This window comes from Pleurodeles waltl, chromosome 5 (genome assembly GCF_031143425.1).
Source record: "Pleurodeles waltl isolate 20211129_DDA chromosome 5, aPleWal1.hap1.20221129, whole genome shotgun sequence".
NCBI classification, from domain to species: domain Eukaryota; kingdom Metazoa; phylum Chordata; class Amphibia; order Caudata; family Salamandridae; genus Pleurodeles; species Pleurodeles waltl.
The window spans coordinates 23,432,207-23,448,144 of record NC_090444.1 but is presented as its reverse complement, the minus strand read 5'-3'; the positions used below and the strand labels follow the sequence as shown (position 1 = coordinate 23,448,144).

The following is a 15,938-nucleotide window of genomic DNA, read 5'->3' as shown; positions in this document are numbered from 1 at the left end:
GGGGAGCTGTGGCCTATACCACAGGCACATAGGGTTCACACAGGGCAAAGCTTTCTGTACCATCTCTCCAGCACCAAGGAACATGCTCAGCTGAGCTTCCACAAGGAACTACCACTAACTGAAGAACATGCATCAAGGGCTCCCAGTAGGGAATCAGAACATGAATGAATAAAGACACCTTGAGCTCCCAGAAGGAACTACCACTAACTGAAGAACATGCATCTAGGACTCCCAGTAGTTAACTACTGAACACTTTAATAATGAACAGCAACAGCTCCCAGTAGGGAACTACTGAATGAATGAATAAAGACACCATGAGCTCCCAAAAAGACCTATCACTAACTGAAGAACATGCATCTACGACTCCCAGTAGTTAACTACTGAACACTTTAATAATGAACAGCAACAGCTCCCAGTAGGGAACCAGAACATGAATGAATAAAGACACCTTGAGCTCCCAGAAGGACCTCCCGCTAACTGAAGAACATGCATCTAGGACTCCCAGTAGGGAACTACTGAACACTTTAATAATGAACAGCAACAGCTCCCAGTAGGGAACTACTGAATGAATGAATAAAGACACCTAGAGCTCCCAGAAGGAACTCCCACTAACTGAAGAACATGCAACTAGGGCTCCCAGTAGGGAACTACTGAACACTTTAATAATGAACAGCAACAGCTCCCAGTAGGGAACTACTGAATGAATGAATAAAGACACCATGAGCTCCCACAAGGAACTCCCGCTAACTGAAGAACATGCATCTAGGATTCCCAGTAGGGAACTACTGAACACTTTAATAATGAACAGCAACAGCTCCCAGTAGGGAACTACTGAATGAATGAATAAAGACACCATGAGCTCCCACAAGGAACTCCCGCTAACTGAAGAACATGCCTCTAGGACTCCCAGTAGGGAACTACTGAACACTTTAATAATGAACAGCAACAGCTCCCAGTAGGGAACTACTGAATGAATGAATAAAGACACCATGAGCTCCCACAAGGAACTCCCGCTAACTGAAGAACATGCATCTAGGACTCCCAGTAGGGAACTACTGAACACTTTAATAATGAACAGCAACAGCTCCCAGTAGGGAATGAATGAATAAAGACACCATGAGCTCCCACAAGGAACTCCCGCTAACTGAAGAACATGCATCTAAGACTCCCAGTAGGGAACTACTGAACACTTTAATAATGAACAGCAAGAGCTCCCATTAGGGAACTACTGAATGAATGAATAAAGACACCATGAGCTCCAACAAAGAACTCCCGCTAACTGAAGAACATGCATCTAGGACTCCCAGTAGGGAACTACTGAGTGAATGAATAAAGACACCATGAGCACCCACAAGGAACTACCGCTAACTGAAGAATATGCATCTAGGGCTCCCAGTAGGAAACTACTGAATACTTTATTAATGAGCAGCAACAGCTCCCAAAAGAGAACTAATGAATGAATGAATAAAGCACACCGAGAGCTCACAGGGGAAAACAAATAAGTAAATGAATGAATTAGGCACACCTTGAGCTCCCACAAGGGAAATACAGCTAACTGAATACCATGCATCTCCCATTAGGGAACTACTGAATACTTTATTAATGAGCAGCAACAGCTGCCCTTAGGGAACGACTGAATGAATGAATAAAGACACCTTGAGCTCCCACAAGGGAACTACACCTAACTGAATACCATGCATCTAGAGCTCCCAGAAGGGAACCAGAACATGAATAAATAGGGAACCCTTAGAGATAGCTCCTGGCAAGGAACTACTGGATGAATGAATAAGAATACCTTGGGCTCCTAAAAGGGAACTACAGCAAACTGAATACCATGCATCTAGAGCTCCCAGCTTCTGGAGCTTCTAGAAGGAAACTACACATTGAATGAATAATTTTCATTGTCCTTTGTGACCAAAGACCATTGCACAATCAGACAGAAAGGAAAATTACACAAAAAACCACCAATAGCCGCCATTTACCATAAAACGCTGCGTTTGAGGTGTAACGCAGAAGTGAGTCCTGAAGCAGTCAGTGGCGCAGCAACGGGCACTGACCCCATTACTAGCAAAGAGTCAGTCCCTCTAAACCCTGGCTTGAAGTCCTGACACCAACACGTGGGTTTTATGAGGCCCTGGTGCTGCTACACCTGCTGCACTACTGATAGCTAAGCCCCTCTTGGACGCATTTTAATCTTGCATCAGCTGTCCCTACCTATAAAAACCCCGCTGTACCTGAGTATCAGTTGTAACTTTGAACCACTGAAGCACTGCCTGACCTTCTCTGGTGAGTACCTAACTGACAGGCAGCTGTGAGTACCAGGGCCCCCTCTCATTCCTCATCAAAGATAGACTGACCCGCTGGAGCACGGCCTGACTGTCTCTGGTGAGTGTCTGGCAGGCAGCTGTGAGTACCAGGGTCCTCTCATTCCTCATCAGAGATAGACTGAACCGCTGCAGCTCTGCCTTACTGTCTCTGGTGAGTACCTAACTGACGGGCAGCTGTGAGTACCAGGGCCCTCTCATTCCTCATCAGAGATAGACTGAACCGCTGCAGCACTGACTGACTGTCTCTGGTGAGTGTCTGACAGGCAGCTGTGAGTACCAGGGCCCTCTCATTCCACATCAGAGATAGACTGAACCGCTGCAGCACTGACTGACTGTCTCTGGTGAGTGTCTGACAGGCAGCTGTGAGTACCAGGGCCCTCTCATTCCTCATCAGAGATAGACTGACCCGCTGCAGCACTGCCTGACTGTCTCTGGTGAGTACCTAACTCACTTATAGATGTGAGTACCTGGGCCTCCTTTGATTCCTCATCAGAGATAGACTGAACCGCTGTAGCACTGACTGACTGTCTCTGGTGAATACCTAACTGACAGGCAGCTGTAAGTACCAGGGTCCTCTCATTCCTCATCAGAGATAGACTGACCCGCTGCAGCTCTTCCTGACTGTCTCTGATGAGTACCTGACAGGCAGCTGTGAGTACCAGGGCCCCTTTGATTCCTCATCAGAGATAGACTGAACCGCTGCTGCACTGACTGACTGTCTCTGGTGAGTGTCTGACAGTGAGAAAGTAGCCTCTTTCTAGCCTTGTTACCCCCACTTTCGGCCTGTTTGTGAGTGTATGTCAGGGTGTTTTCACTGTCTCACTGGGATCCTGCCAGCCAGGGCCCAGTGCTCATACTGAAAACCCTATGTTTTCAGTATGTTTGTTATGTGTCACTGGGACCCTGCTAGCCAGGACCCCAGTGCTCTTAAGTTTCTGACCTATATGTATGTGTTCCCTGTGTGATGCCTAACTGTCTCACTGAGGCTCTGCTAACCGGAACCTCAGTGGTTATGCTCTCTCATTTCTTTCCAAATTGTCACTAACAGGCTAGTGACCAATTTCACCAATTTACATTGGCATACTGGAACACCCTTATAATTCCCTAGTATATGGTACTGATGTACCCAGGGTATTGGGGTTCCAGGAGATCCCTATGGGCTGCAGCATTTCTTTTGCCACCCATAGGGAGCTCTGATAATTCTTACACAGGCCTGCCATTGCAGCCTGAGTGAAATAACGTCCACTTATTTCACAGCCATTTACCACTGCACTTAAGTAACTTATAAGTCACCTATATGTCTAACCTTTACCTGGTAAAGGTTGGGTGCTAAATTACTTAGTGTGCGGGCACCCCGGCACTCGCCAAGGTGCCCCCACATTGTTCAGAGCAAATTCCTAGGACTTTGTGAGTGCGGGGACACCATTACACGCGTGAACTATACATATGTTACTACATATGTATAGCGTCACAATGGTAACTCCGAACATGGCCATGTAACATGTCTAAGATCATGGAATTGTCACCCCAATACCATTCTGGCATTGGGGAGACAATTCCATGATCCCCCGAGTCTCTAGCACAGACCCGGGTACTGCCAAACTACCTTTCCCGGGGATTCACTGCAGCTGCTGCTGCTGCCAACCCCTCAGACAGGTTTCTGCCCTCCTGGGGTCCAGCCAGGCTTGGCCCAGGAAGGCAGAACAAAGGACTTCCTCAGAGAGGGGGTGTTACACCCTCTCCCTTTGGAAAAAGGTGTCAGGGCTGGGGAGGAGTAGCCTCCCCCAGCCTCTGGAAATGCTTTCATGGGCACAGATGGTGCCCATTTCTGCAAAAGCCAGTCTACACCGGTTCAGGGATCCCCCAGCCCTGCTCTGTCGCGAAACTGGACAAAGGAAAGGGGAGTGACCACTCCCCTGACCTGCACCTCCCCTGGGAGGTGCCCAGAGCTCCAGACCTCTGCCATCTTGGAAACAGAGGTGCTGCTGACACACTGGACTGCTCTGAGTGGCCAGTGCCAGCAGGTGACGTCAGAGACTCCTTCTGATAGGCTCTTACCTGTGTTGCTAGCCTATCCTCCTTCCTAAGTAGCCAAACCTCCTTTTCTGGCTATTTAGGGTCTCTGCTTTGGGGAATTCTTTAGATAACGAATGCAATCGCTCATCAGAGTTCCTCTGCATCTCTCTCTTCACCTTCTGCCAAGGAATCAACCGCTGACTGCTCGGGACACCTGCAAAACTGCAACAAAGTAGCAAAGACAACTACTGCAACCTTGTATCACTGATCCTGCGGCCCTCTCGACTGTTTTCCTGGTGGTGCATGCTGTGGGGGTAGTCTGCCTCCTCTCTGCACTAGAATCTCTGAAGAAATCTCCAGTGGGTCGACGGAATCTTCCCCCTGCAACCGCAGGCACCAAAAGACTGCATCACCGGTCCCTTGGGTCTCCTCTCAGCACGACGAGCGTGGTCCCTGGAACTCAGCAACTCTGTCCAAGTGACTCCCACAGTCCAGTGACTCTTCAGTCCAAGTTTGGTGGAGGTAAGTATAGGAGGCTGGCCTGGTTTGTAGTGGTACCAAGGGGTACTTACACTCTGCACCAGGTCCAGTTATCCCTTATTAGTGTAGAAGAGGTGTCTAGCAGCTTAGGCTGATAGAAAAGGGTAGCTTAGCATAGCAGCTTAGGCTGAACTAGGAGACGTGTAAAGCTCCCACTATACCACTGGTGTCATATGCACAATATCATAAGAAAACACAATACACAGATATACTAAAAATAAAGGTACTTTATTTTTATGACAATATGCCAAAAGTATCTCAGTGAGTACCCTCAGTATGAGGATAGCAAATATACACAAGATATATGTACAGAAAACCAAAATTATGCAGTAATAGCAATAGAAAGCAATGCAAGCAATGTACAGTCACAATAGATTGCAATGAGGGCACATAGGGTTAGGGGCAACACAAACCATATACTCTAGAAGTGGAATGCGAACCACGAATGGACCCCAAACCTATGTGACCTTGTGGAGGGTCGCTGGGACTGTAAGAAAACAGTGAGGGTTGGAAAAATAGCCCACCCCAAGACCCTGAAAAGTGGGTGCAAAATGCACCTAACTTCCCCAAAGAGCACAGAAGTTGCGATAGGGGAATTCTGCAAGGAAGACCAACACCAGCAATGCAACAATGATGGATTTCCAGACGAGAGTACCTGTGGAACAAGGGGAACAAGTCCAAAAGTCACGATCAAGTCGGGATAGGGCAGATGCCCAGGAAATGCCAGCTGTGGGTGCAAAGAAGCTGCCACTGGATGGTAGAAGAAGTGGATTCTGCAAGAACGAAGAGGACTAGGAACTTCCCCTTTGGAGGATGGATGTCAACGCCGTGAAGAAGCTTGCAGAGGTCTTTCCATGCAGAAAGACTGCAAACAAGCCTTGCTAGCTGCAAGGGTCGTGGTTAGGGTTTTTGGATGCTGCTGTGGCCCAGGAGGGACCAGGGTGTCGCCAATTGCGTGAGGAGACAGAGGGGGCGTCCAGCAAGACAAAGAGTCCACTCAGAAGCAAGCAGAACTAGCAGAAGTGCCGGAACAGGCACTACGAAGAAGAGTGAACCGAAGCTCACCCGAAGTCACAAAGGAAGGTCCCACGACGCCGGAGGACAAGGTCGTGCACTGCAGGTTAGAGTGTTGGGGAGCCAGGCTTGGCTGTGCACAAAGGAAATCCTGGAAGAGTGCACAGGAGCCGGAGCAGCTGCAAATCACGCGGTACCCAGCAATGCAGTCTAGCGTGGGGAGGCAAGGACTTACCTCCACCAAACTTGGACTGAAGAGTCACTGGACTGTGGGAGTCACTTGGACAGAGTTTCTGAGTTCCAGGGACCACGCTCGTCTTGCTGAGAGGGGACCCAGAGGACCGGTGATTGTAGGAGGCTGGACTGGCTTGTAGTGAGTACCAAGGGGTACTTACACCTTGCACCAGGCCCAGGTATCCCTTATTAGTGTAGAGGGGTGTCTAGCAGCTTAGGCTGATAGAAAAGGTAGCTTAGCAGAGCAGCTTAGGCTGAACAAGGAGACGAGTGAAGCTCCTACAGTACCACTAGTGTCATATGCACAATATCATAAGAAAACACAATACACAGATATACTAAAAATAAAGGTACTTTATTTTTATGACAATATGGCAAATTATCTCAGTGAGTACCCTCATTATGAGGATAGCAAATATACACAAGATATATGTACACAATACCAAAATATGCAGTAATAGCAATAGAAAACAGTGCAAACAATGTATAGTCACAATAGAATGCAATGGGGGCACATAGGGATAGGGGCAACACAAACCATATACTCTAGAAGTGGAATGCGAACCACGAATGGACACAAAACCTATGTGAGCTTGTAGAGGGTCGCTGGGACTGTAAGAAAACAGTGAGGGTTAGAAAAATATCCCACCCCAAGACCCTGAAAAGTGGGTGCAAAGTGCACCTAAGTTCCCCAAAGAGCACAGAAGTTGTGATAGGGGAATTCTGCAGGAAAGACCAACACCAGCAATGCAACAACGATGGATTTCCAGACGAGAGCACCTGTGAAACAAGGGGACCAAGTCCAAGAGTCACGATCAAGTCGGGAGTGGGCAGATGCCCAGGAAATGCCAGCTGTGGGTGAAAAGAAGCTGCCACTGGATGGTAGAAGCTCTGGATTCTGCAAGAACAACAAGGGCTAGAAACTTCCCCTTTAGAGGATGGATGTCCCACGTAGTGGAGAGTCGTGCAGAAGTGTTTTCCCGCAGAAAGACCGCAAACAAGCTTGCTAGCTGCAAGGGTCGCGGTTAGGGTTTTTGGATGCTGCTGTAGCCCAGGAGGGACCAGGATGTCGCCAATTGTGTGAGGAGACAGAGGGGGCATCCAGCAAGACAAAGAGCCCACTCAGAAGCAAGCAGCACCCGCAGAAGTGCCGGAACAGGCACTACGAAGTGGAGTGAACCAGAGCTCACCCGAAGTTGCACAAGAGAGTCCCACGACGCCGGAGGACAACTCAGGAGGTTGTGCAATGCAGGTTAGAGTGACGGGGACCCAGGCTTGGCTGTGCACAAAGGAAATCCTCGAAGAGTGCACAGGAGCTGGAGTAGCTGCAAAACACGTGGTTCCCAGCAATGCAGTCTAGCGTGGGGAGGCAAGGACTTACCTCCACCAAACTTGGACTGAAGAGTCACTGGACTGTGGGAGTCACTTGGACAGAGTTGCTGAGTTCAAGGGACCTCGCTCGTCGTGCTGAGAGGAGACCCAGAGGACCGGTGATGCAGTTCTTTGGTGCCTGCGGTTGCAGGGGGAAGATTCTGTCGACCCACGGGAGATTTCTTCGGAGCTTCTAGTGCAGAGAGGAGGCAGACTACCCACACAGCATGCACCACCAGGAAAACAGTCGAGAAGGCGGCAGGATCAGCGTTACAAGGTCGCAGTAGTCGTTGTTGCTACTTTGTTGCAGTTTTGCAGGCTTCCAGCGCGGTCAGCAGTCGATTCCTTGGCAGAAGGTGAAGAGAGAGATGCAGAGGAACTCTGATGAGCTCTTGCATTCGTTATCTAAGAAATTCCCCAAAGCAGAGACCCTAAATAGCCAGAAAAGGAGGTTTGGCTACCTAGGAGAGAGGATAGGCGGGTTCCTGCCGACCATATATAGGTGTTACAATCCTGCAATCGGTGTACTACCGGTGGATTACCTCAGTGCCATATACTAGGGAATTATAAGGGTGTTCCAGTATGCCAATGTAAATTGGTGAAATTGGTCACTAGCCTGTTAGTGACAATTTGGAAAGAAAATGAGAGAGCATAACCACTGAGGTTCTGAATAGCAGAGCCTCAGTGAGACAGTTTGTCATAACACAGGTAACACCTACAGGGCACACTTATGAGCACTGGGGCCCTGGCTGGCAGGGTCCCAGTGACACATACAACTAAAACAACATATATACAGTGAAATATGGGGTAACATGCCAGGCAAGATGGTACTTTCCTACAACCAGGATGTCGCCAATTGCGTGAGGAGACAGAGGGGGCGTCCAGCAAGACAAAGAGCCCACTCAGAAGCAAGCAGCACCTGCAGAAGTGCCGGAACAGGCACTACAAAGAAGAGTGAACCGGAGCTCACCCGAAGTGACAAAGGAAGGTCCCACGATGCCGGAGGACAACTGAGGAGGTTGTGCACTGCAGGTTAGAGTGTCGGGGACCCAGGCTTGGCTGTGCACAAAGGAAATCCTGGAAGAGTGCACAGGAGCCGGAGCAGCTGCAAATCACGCGGTACCCAGCAATGCAGTCTAGCGTGGGGAGGCAAGGACTTACTGTAGGAAAGTACCATCTTGCCTGGCATGTTACCCCCATATTTCACTGTATATATGTTGTTTTAGTTGTATGTGTCACTGGGACCCTGCAAGCTAGGGCCCCAGTGCTCATAAGTGTGCCCTCTATGTGTTACCTGTGTTATGACTAACTGTCTCACTGAGGCTCTGCTATCCAGAACCTCAGTGGTTATGCTCTCTCATTTCTTTCCAAATTGTCACTAACAGGCTAGTGACCAATTTCACCAATTTACATTGGCATACTGGAACACCCTTATGTAGGAAAGTACCATCTTGCCTGGCATGTTACCCCTATTTTTCATGTATATATGTTGTTTTAGTTGTATGTGTCACTGGGACCCTGGTAACCCAGGGCCCCAGTGCTCATAAGTGTGCCTGAATGTGTTACCTGTGTAGTGACTAACTGTCTCACTGAGGCTCTGCTAATCAGAACCTCAGTGTTTATGCTCTCTCATTTCTTTCCAAATTGTCACTAACAGGCTAGTGACCATTTTTACCAATTTACATTGGCTTACTGGAACACCCTTATAATTCCCTAGTATATGGTACTGAGGTACCCAGGGTATTGGGGTTCCAGGAGATCCCTATGGGCTGCAGCATTTCTTTTGCCACCCATAGGGAGCTCTGACAATTCTTACACAGGCCTGCCACTGCAGCCTGAGTGAAATAACGTTCACGTTATTTCACAGCCATTTTTCACTGCACTTAAGTAACTTATAAGTCACCTATATGTCTAACCTTTACCTGGTAAAGGTTAGGTGCAAAGTTACTTAGTGTGAGGGCACCCTGGCACTAGCCAAGGTGCCCCCACATTGTTCAGAGCCAATTCCCTGAACTTTGTGAGTGCGGGGACACCATGACACGCGTGCACTACATATAGGTCACTACCTATATGTAGTTTCACAATGGTAACTCCGAATATGGCCATGTAACATGTCTATGATCATGGAATTGCCCCCTCTATGCCATCCTGGCATAGTTGGCACAATCCCATGATCCCAGTGGTCTGTAGCACAGACCCTGGTACTGCCAAACTGCCCTTCCTGGGGTTTCACTGCAGCTGCTGCTGCTGCCAACCCCTCAGACAGGCATCTGCCCTCCTGGGGACCAGCCAGGCCTGGCCCAGGATGGCAGAACAAAGAACTTCCTCTGAGAGAGGGTGTTACACCCTCTCCCTTTGGAAAATGGTGTGAAGGCAGGGGAGGAGTAGCCTCCCCCAGCCTCTGGAAATGCTTTGTTGGGCACAGATGTGCCCAATTCTGCATAAGCCAGTCTACACCGGTTCAGGGGACCCCTTAGACCTGCTCTGGCGCGAAACTGGACAAAGGAAAGGGGAGTGACCACTCCCCTGACCTGCACCTCCCCTGGGAGGTTTCCAGAGCTCCTCCAGTGTGCTCCAGACCTCTGCCATCTTGGAAACAGAGGTGCTGCTGGCACACTGGACTGCTCTGAGTGGCCAGTGCCACCAGGTGACGTCAGAGACTCCTTGTGATAGGCTCCTTCAGGTGTTACTAGCCTATCCTCTCTCCTAGGTAGCCAAACCCTCTTTTCTGGCTATTTAGGGTCTCTGTCTCTGGGGAAACTTTAGATAACGAATGCAAGAGCTCCTCCGAGTTCCTCTGCATCTCTCTCTTCACCTTCTGCCAAGGAATCGACTGCTGACCGCGCTGGAAGCCTGCAAACCTGCAACATAGTAGCAAAGACGACTACTGCAACTCTGTAACGCTGATCCTGCCGCCTTCTCGACTGTTTTCCTGCTTGTGCATGCTGTGGGGGTAGTCTGCCTCCTCTCTGCACCAGAAGCTCCGAAGAAATCTCCTGTGGGTCGACGGAATCTTCCCCCTGCAACAGCAGGCACCAAAAAGCTGCATTACCGGTCCCTTGGGTCTCCTCTCAGCATGACGAGCGAGGTCCCTCGAATCCAGCGACTCTGTCCAAGTGACCCCCACAGTCCAGTGACTCTTCAGTCCAAGTTTGGTGGAGGTAAGTCCTTGCCTCACCTCGCTGGGCTGCATTGCTGGGAACCGTGACTTTTGCAGCTACTCCGGCCCCTGTGCACTTCCGGTGGAAATCCTTTGTGCACAGCCAAGCCTGGGTCCACGGCACTCTAACCTGCATTGCACGACTTTCTAAGTTGGTCTCCGGCGACGGGGGACTCCTTTGTGCGACTTCGGGTGAGCACCGTTTCACGCATCCTCGTAGTGCCTGTTTCTGGCACTTCTCCGGGTGCTACCTGCTGCTGAGAGGGCTCCTTGTCTTGCTCGACGTCCCCTCTCTCTCCTGGTCCAATTTGCGACCTCCTGGTCCCTCCAGGGCCACAGCAGCGTCCAAAAACGCTAACCTTACGATTTGCAGCTAGCAAGGCTTGTTGGCGTTCTTTCGGCGGGAATACACTTCTGCACGACTCTCCACGGCGAGCGGGATCCGTCCACCAAAGGGAACGTCTCTAGCCCTTTTCGTTCCTGCAGAAACCTCAGCTTCTTCTGTCCAGTAGAAGCTTCTTTGCACCCGCAGCTGGCATTTCCTGGGCATCTGCCCATCTCCGACTTGCTTGTGACTTTTGGACTTGGTCCCCTTATTCCCCAGGTACCCTAGATTGGAAATCCACAGTTGTTGCATTGTTGGTTTGTGTCTTCCCTGCATTATTCCTCTAACACGACTTCTTTGTCCTTAGGGGAACTTTAGTGCACTTTGCACTCACTTTTCAGGGTCTTGGGGAGGGTTATTTTTCTAACTCTCACTATTTTCTAATAGTCCCAGCGACCCTCTACAAGGTCACATAGGTTTGGGGTCCATTCGTGGTTCGCATTCCACTTTTGGAGTATATGGTTTGTGTTGCCCCTATCCCTATGTTTCCCCATTGCATCCTATTGTAACTATACATTGTTTGCACTGTTTTCTAAGACTATACTGCATATTTTTGCTATTGTGTATATATATCTTGTGTATATTTCCTATCCTCTCACTGAGGGTACACTCTAAGATACTTTGGCATATTGTCATAAAAATAAAGTACCTTTATTTTTAGTATAACTGTGTATTGTGTTTTCTTATGATATTGTGCATATGACACTAAGTGGTACTGTAGTAGCTTCACACGTCTCCTAGTTCAGCCTAAGCTGCTCTGCTAAGCTACCATTATCTATCAGCCTAAGCTGCTAGACACCCTATACACTAATAAGGGATAACTGGGCCTGGTGTAAGGTGCAAGTACCCCTTGGTACTCACTACAAGCCAGTCCAGCCTCCTACATTGGTTGTGCAGCGGTGGGATAAGTGCTTTGAGACTACTTACCACTCTTGTCATTGTACTTTTCATAAGAGAAAAATATACAAAACAAGGTCAGTGTATTGTAGTGCTTTCCTCTTATCTAGTTTCTAAGCACATACATAAAACACCAGAAATGCACTTCTGAGTTCAAAGAAGACTTTTATTGTTGTTAATTCTTCCCCAACCACAATTTTAATGTTGACGAATTAGTAGCTTTCAAGCCCGCGTTAATCAAACAAAATATATCAGTTTGCAATATACACAGCAGGTTATATTTATAAGATATTGAATGCAAAGCAAAACAAATACTTCACCGTGTGGGAAACTGTAGGAGGCTGGACTGGCTTGTAGTGAGTACCAAGGGGTACTTGCACCTTGCACCAGGCCCAGTTATCCCTTATTAGTGTATAGGGTGTCTAGCAGCTTAGGCTGATAGATAATGGTAGCTTAGCAAAGCAGCTCAGGCTGAACTAGGAGACGTGTGAAGCTACTACAGTACCACTTAGTGTCATATGCACAATATCATAAGAAAACACAATACACAGTTATACTAAAAATAAAGGTACTTTATTTTTATGACAATATGCCAAAGTATCTTAGAGTGTACCCTCAGTGAGAGGATAGGAAATATACACAAGATATATATACACAATAGCAAAAATATGCAGTATAGTCTTAGAAAACAGTGCAAACAATGTATAGTTACAATAGGATGCAATGGGGAAACATAGGGATAGGGGCAACACAAACCATATACTCCAAAAGTGGAATGTGAACCACGAATGGACCCCAAACCTATGTGACCTTGTAGAGGGTCGCTGGGACTATTAGAAAATAGTGAGAGTTAGAAAAATAACCCTCCCCAAGACCCTGAAAAGTGAGTGCAAAGTGCACCAAAGTTCCCCTAAGGACAAAATAGTCGTGTTAGAGGGAGAATGCAAGGAAAACACAAATCAGCAATGCAACAACGATGGATTCCTGTCTGAAGGTACCTGTGGAACAAGGGGACCAAGTCCAAAAGTCACAAGCAGCTCGGAGATGGGCAGATGCCCAAGAAATGCCAGCGGTTGGTGCAAAGAAGCTCTTTCTAGGCTGAAGAACTGTGAATACTGCAGGAACGACAAGGGCTAGAGACTTCCCCTTTGGAGGATGGATCCCACACGCCTTGGAGAGTCGTGCAGAAGTGTTTTCCCGCCGGATGGACGCCAACAAGCCTTGCTACACGCAAATCGTGCGTTTGGCGTTTTTGGACGCTGCTGGGGCCCAGGAGAGACCAGGAGGTCGCAAATTGGACCTGCAGAGAGAGGGGACGTCGAGCAAGACAAAGAGCCCTCACTGAAGCAGGTAGCACCCGGAGAAGTGCCAGAAACAGGCACTACGAGGATGCGTGAATAGGTGCTCGCCGAAGTTGCACAAAGGAGTCCCACGTCGCCGGAGACCAACTTAGAAAGTCGTGCAATGCAGGTTAGAGTGCCGTGGACCCAGGCTTGGCTGTGCACGAAGGATTTCCGCCGGAAGTGCACAGGGGCCGGAGTAGCTTGCAAAGTCGCGGTTCCCAGCAATGCAGCCCAGCGAGGTGAGGCAAGGACTTACCTCCACCAAACTCGGGCTGAAGAGTCACTGGACTGTGGGAGTCACTTGGACGGTGTCGCTGGATTCGAGGGACCTCGCTCGTCGTGCTGAGAGGAGACCCAAGGGACCGGAAATGCAGCTTTTTGGTGCCTGCGGTTGCAGGGGGAAGATTCCGTCGACCCACGGGAGATTTCTTCGGAGCTTCTGGTGCAGAGAGGAGGCAGACTACCCCCACAGCATGCACAAGCAGGAAAACAGTCGAGAAGGCGGCAGGATCAGCGTTACAGAGTTGCAGTAGTCGTCTTTGCTACTATGTTGCAGGTTTGCAGGCTTCCAGCGCGGTCAGCGGTCGATTCCTTATCAGAAGGTGAAGAGGGAGATGCAGAGGAACTCGGCTGAGCTCATGCATTCGTTATCTAAAGTTTCCCCAGAGACAGAGACCCTAAATAGCCAGAAAAGAGGGTTTGGCTACCTAGGAGAGAGGAAAGGCTACTAACACCTGAAGGAGCCTATCACAAGGAGTCTCTGACGTCACCTGGTGGCACTGGCCACTCAGAGCAGTCCAGTGTGCCAGCAGCACCTCTGTTTCCAAGATGGCAGAGGTCTGGAGCACACTGGAGGAGCTCTGGACACCTCCCAGGGGAGGTGCAGGTCAGGGGAGTGGTCACTCCCCTTTCCTTTGTCCAGTTTCGCGCCAGAGCGGGGGCTAAGGGGTGCCTGAACCGGTGTAGACTGGCTTATGCAGAATTGGGCACACCTGTGCCCAACAAACCATTTCCAGAGGCTGGGGGAGGCTACTCCTCCCCTGCCTTCACACCATTTTCCAAAGGGAGAGGGTGTCACACCCTCTCTCAGAGGAAGTTCTTTGTTCTGCCATCCTGGGCCAGGCCTGGCTGGACCCCAGGAGGGCAGCTGCCTGTCTGAGGGGTTGGCAGCAGCAGCAGCTGCAGTGAAACCCCAGGAAGGGCAGTCTGGCAGTACCAGGGTCTGTGCTACAGACCACTGGGATCATGGAATTGTACCAACAATGCCAGGATGGCATAGAGGGGGCAATTCTATGATCATAGACATGTTACATGGCCATATTCGGAGTTACCATGGTGAAGCTACATATAGGTAGTGACCTATATGTAGTGCACGCGTGTAATGGTGTCCCCGCACTCACAAAGTTCAGTGAATTGGCTCTGAACAATGTGGGGGCACCTTGGCTAGTGCCAGGGTGCCCTCACACTAAGTAACTTTGCACCTAACCTTTACCAGGTAAAGGTTAGACATATAGGTGACTTATAAGTTACTTAAGTGCAGTGTAAAATGGCTGTGAAATAACGTGGACGTTATTTCACTCAGGCTGCAGTGGCAGGCCTGTGTAAGAATTGTCAGAGCTCCCTATGGGTGGCAAAAGAAATGCTGCAGCCCATAGGGATCTCCTGGAACCCCAATACCCTGGGTACCTCAGTAACATATACTAGGGAATTATAAGGGTGTTCCAGTAAGCCAATGTGAATTGGTAAAATTGGTCACTAGCCCGTTAGTGACAATTTAAAAGTAATGAGAGAGCATAACCACTGAGGTTCTGGTTAGCAGAGCCTCAGTGAGACAGTTAGGCACCACACAGGGAACATACACATGCACACCTATGAGCACTGGGGCCTTGTGTGACAGGGTCCCAGTGACACATACATATAGGCCACAAACCTATGAGCACTGGGGTCCTGACCAGCAGGATCCCAGTGACACATAACAACCATACTGAAAACATGGTGTTTTCACTATGAGCACTGAGGCCTGGCTATCAGGATCCCAGTGAGACAGTGAAAACAGTGACAAACACCCTGACATACACTCACAAACAGGCCAAAAGTGGGGGTAACAAGGCTAGAAAGAGGCTACCTTCTCACACAACCCCCCCCCCAAACGAAGGACAATAAGGCTAACCTTGGCCAGTTGAGACTTTATTGTCTAAGTGGTGATAAGTAGAGAGTAGCTCTGCAATAGACTGGTTACTCCCTTTATCATCCACTATATGGTTACTTCCCTGTGGGGATGTAAACCACCCTGTTTGAAGTTTTTTAGCTAAGCAACAATGTGAAGATGTATTTTCAGAGTTTCTATCAGTAAGTTTTAGTTTAGAGCAGTGGGAATTGTCCACTGAACCTATTTGTAGTGATGGAAATGCCAGACAGGGATGCTGTCTCAGAAAAGCCATAGCTGGGCAAAAACTTTGTCCATCTGGCTGGAAGAGAGAACAGGGATGCTGTTTCTCTTGAGTTGGAGCAGGGCAGGGATGCTGTCCTATGAGCTCCACACTAGGGCAGGGATGCTGTCCTAAGTGTTGTGAGGTAGTGCAGGGTTTCTGCACTAAAGTTTCTCTGGAAGGGTTGGAGGGATGCTCCATGTTAACTAAAATGGTGCTGTT

The 15,938-nt window shown here is 49.1% G+C and overlaps 1 protein-coding gene across 3 annotated transcripts in view; it reads right to left on the bottom strand.

The window, feature by feature from the left end:
* The window catches only part of LOC138295305 (NACHT, LRR and PYD domains-containing protein 12-like), a 543,642-nt gene that overhangs the window by 267,982 nt on the left and 259,722 nt on the right, over positions 1-15,938 (bottom strand). The gene's annotated exons all lie outside the window — the stretch shown is intronic.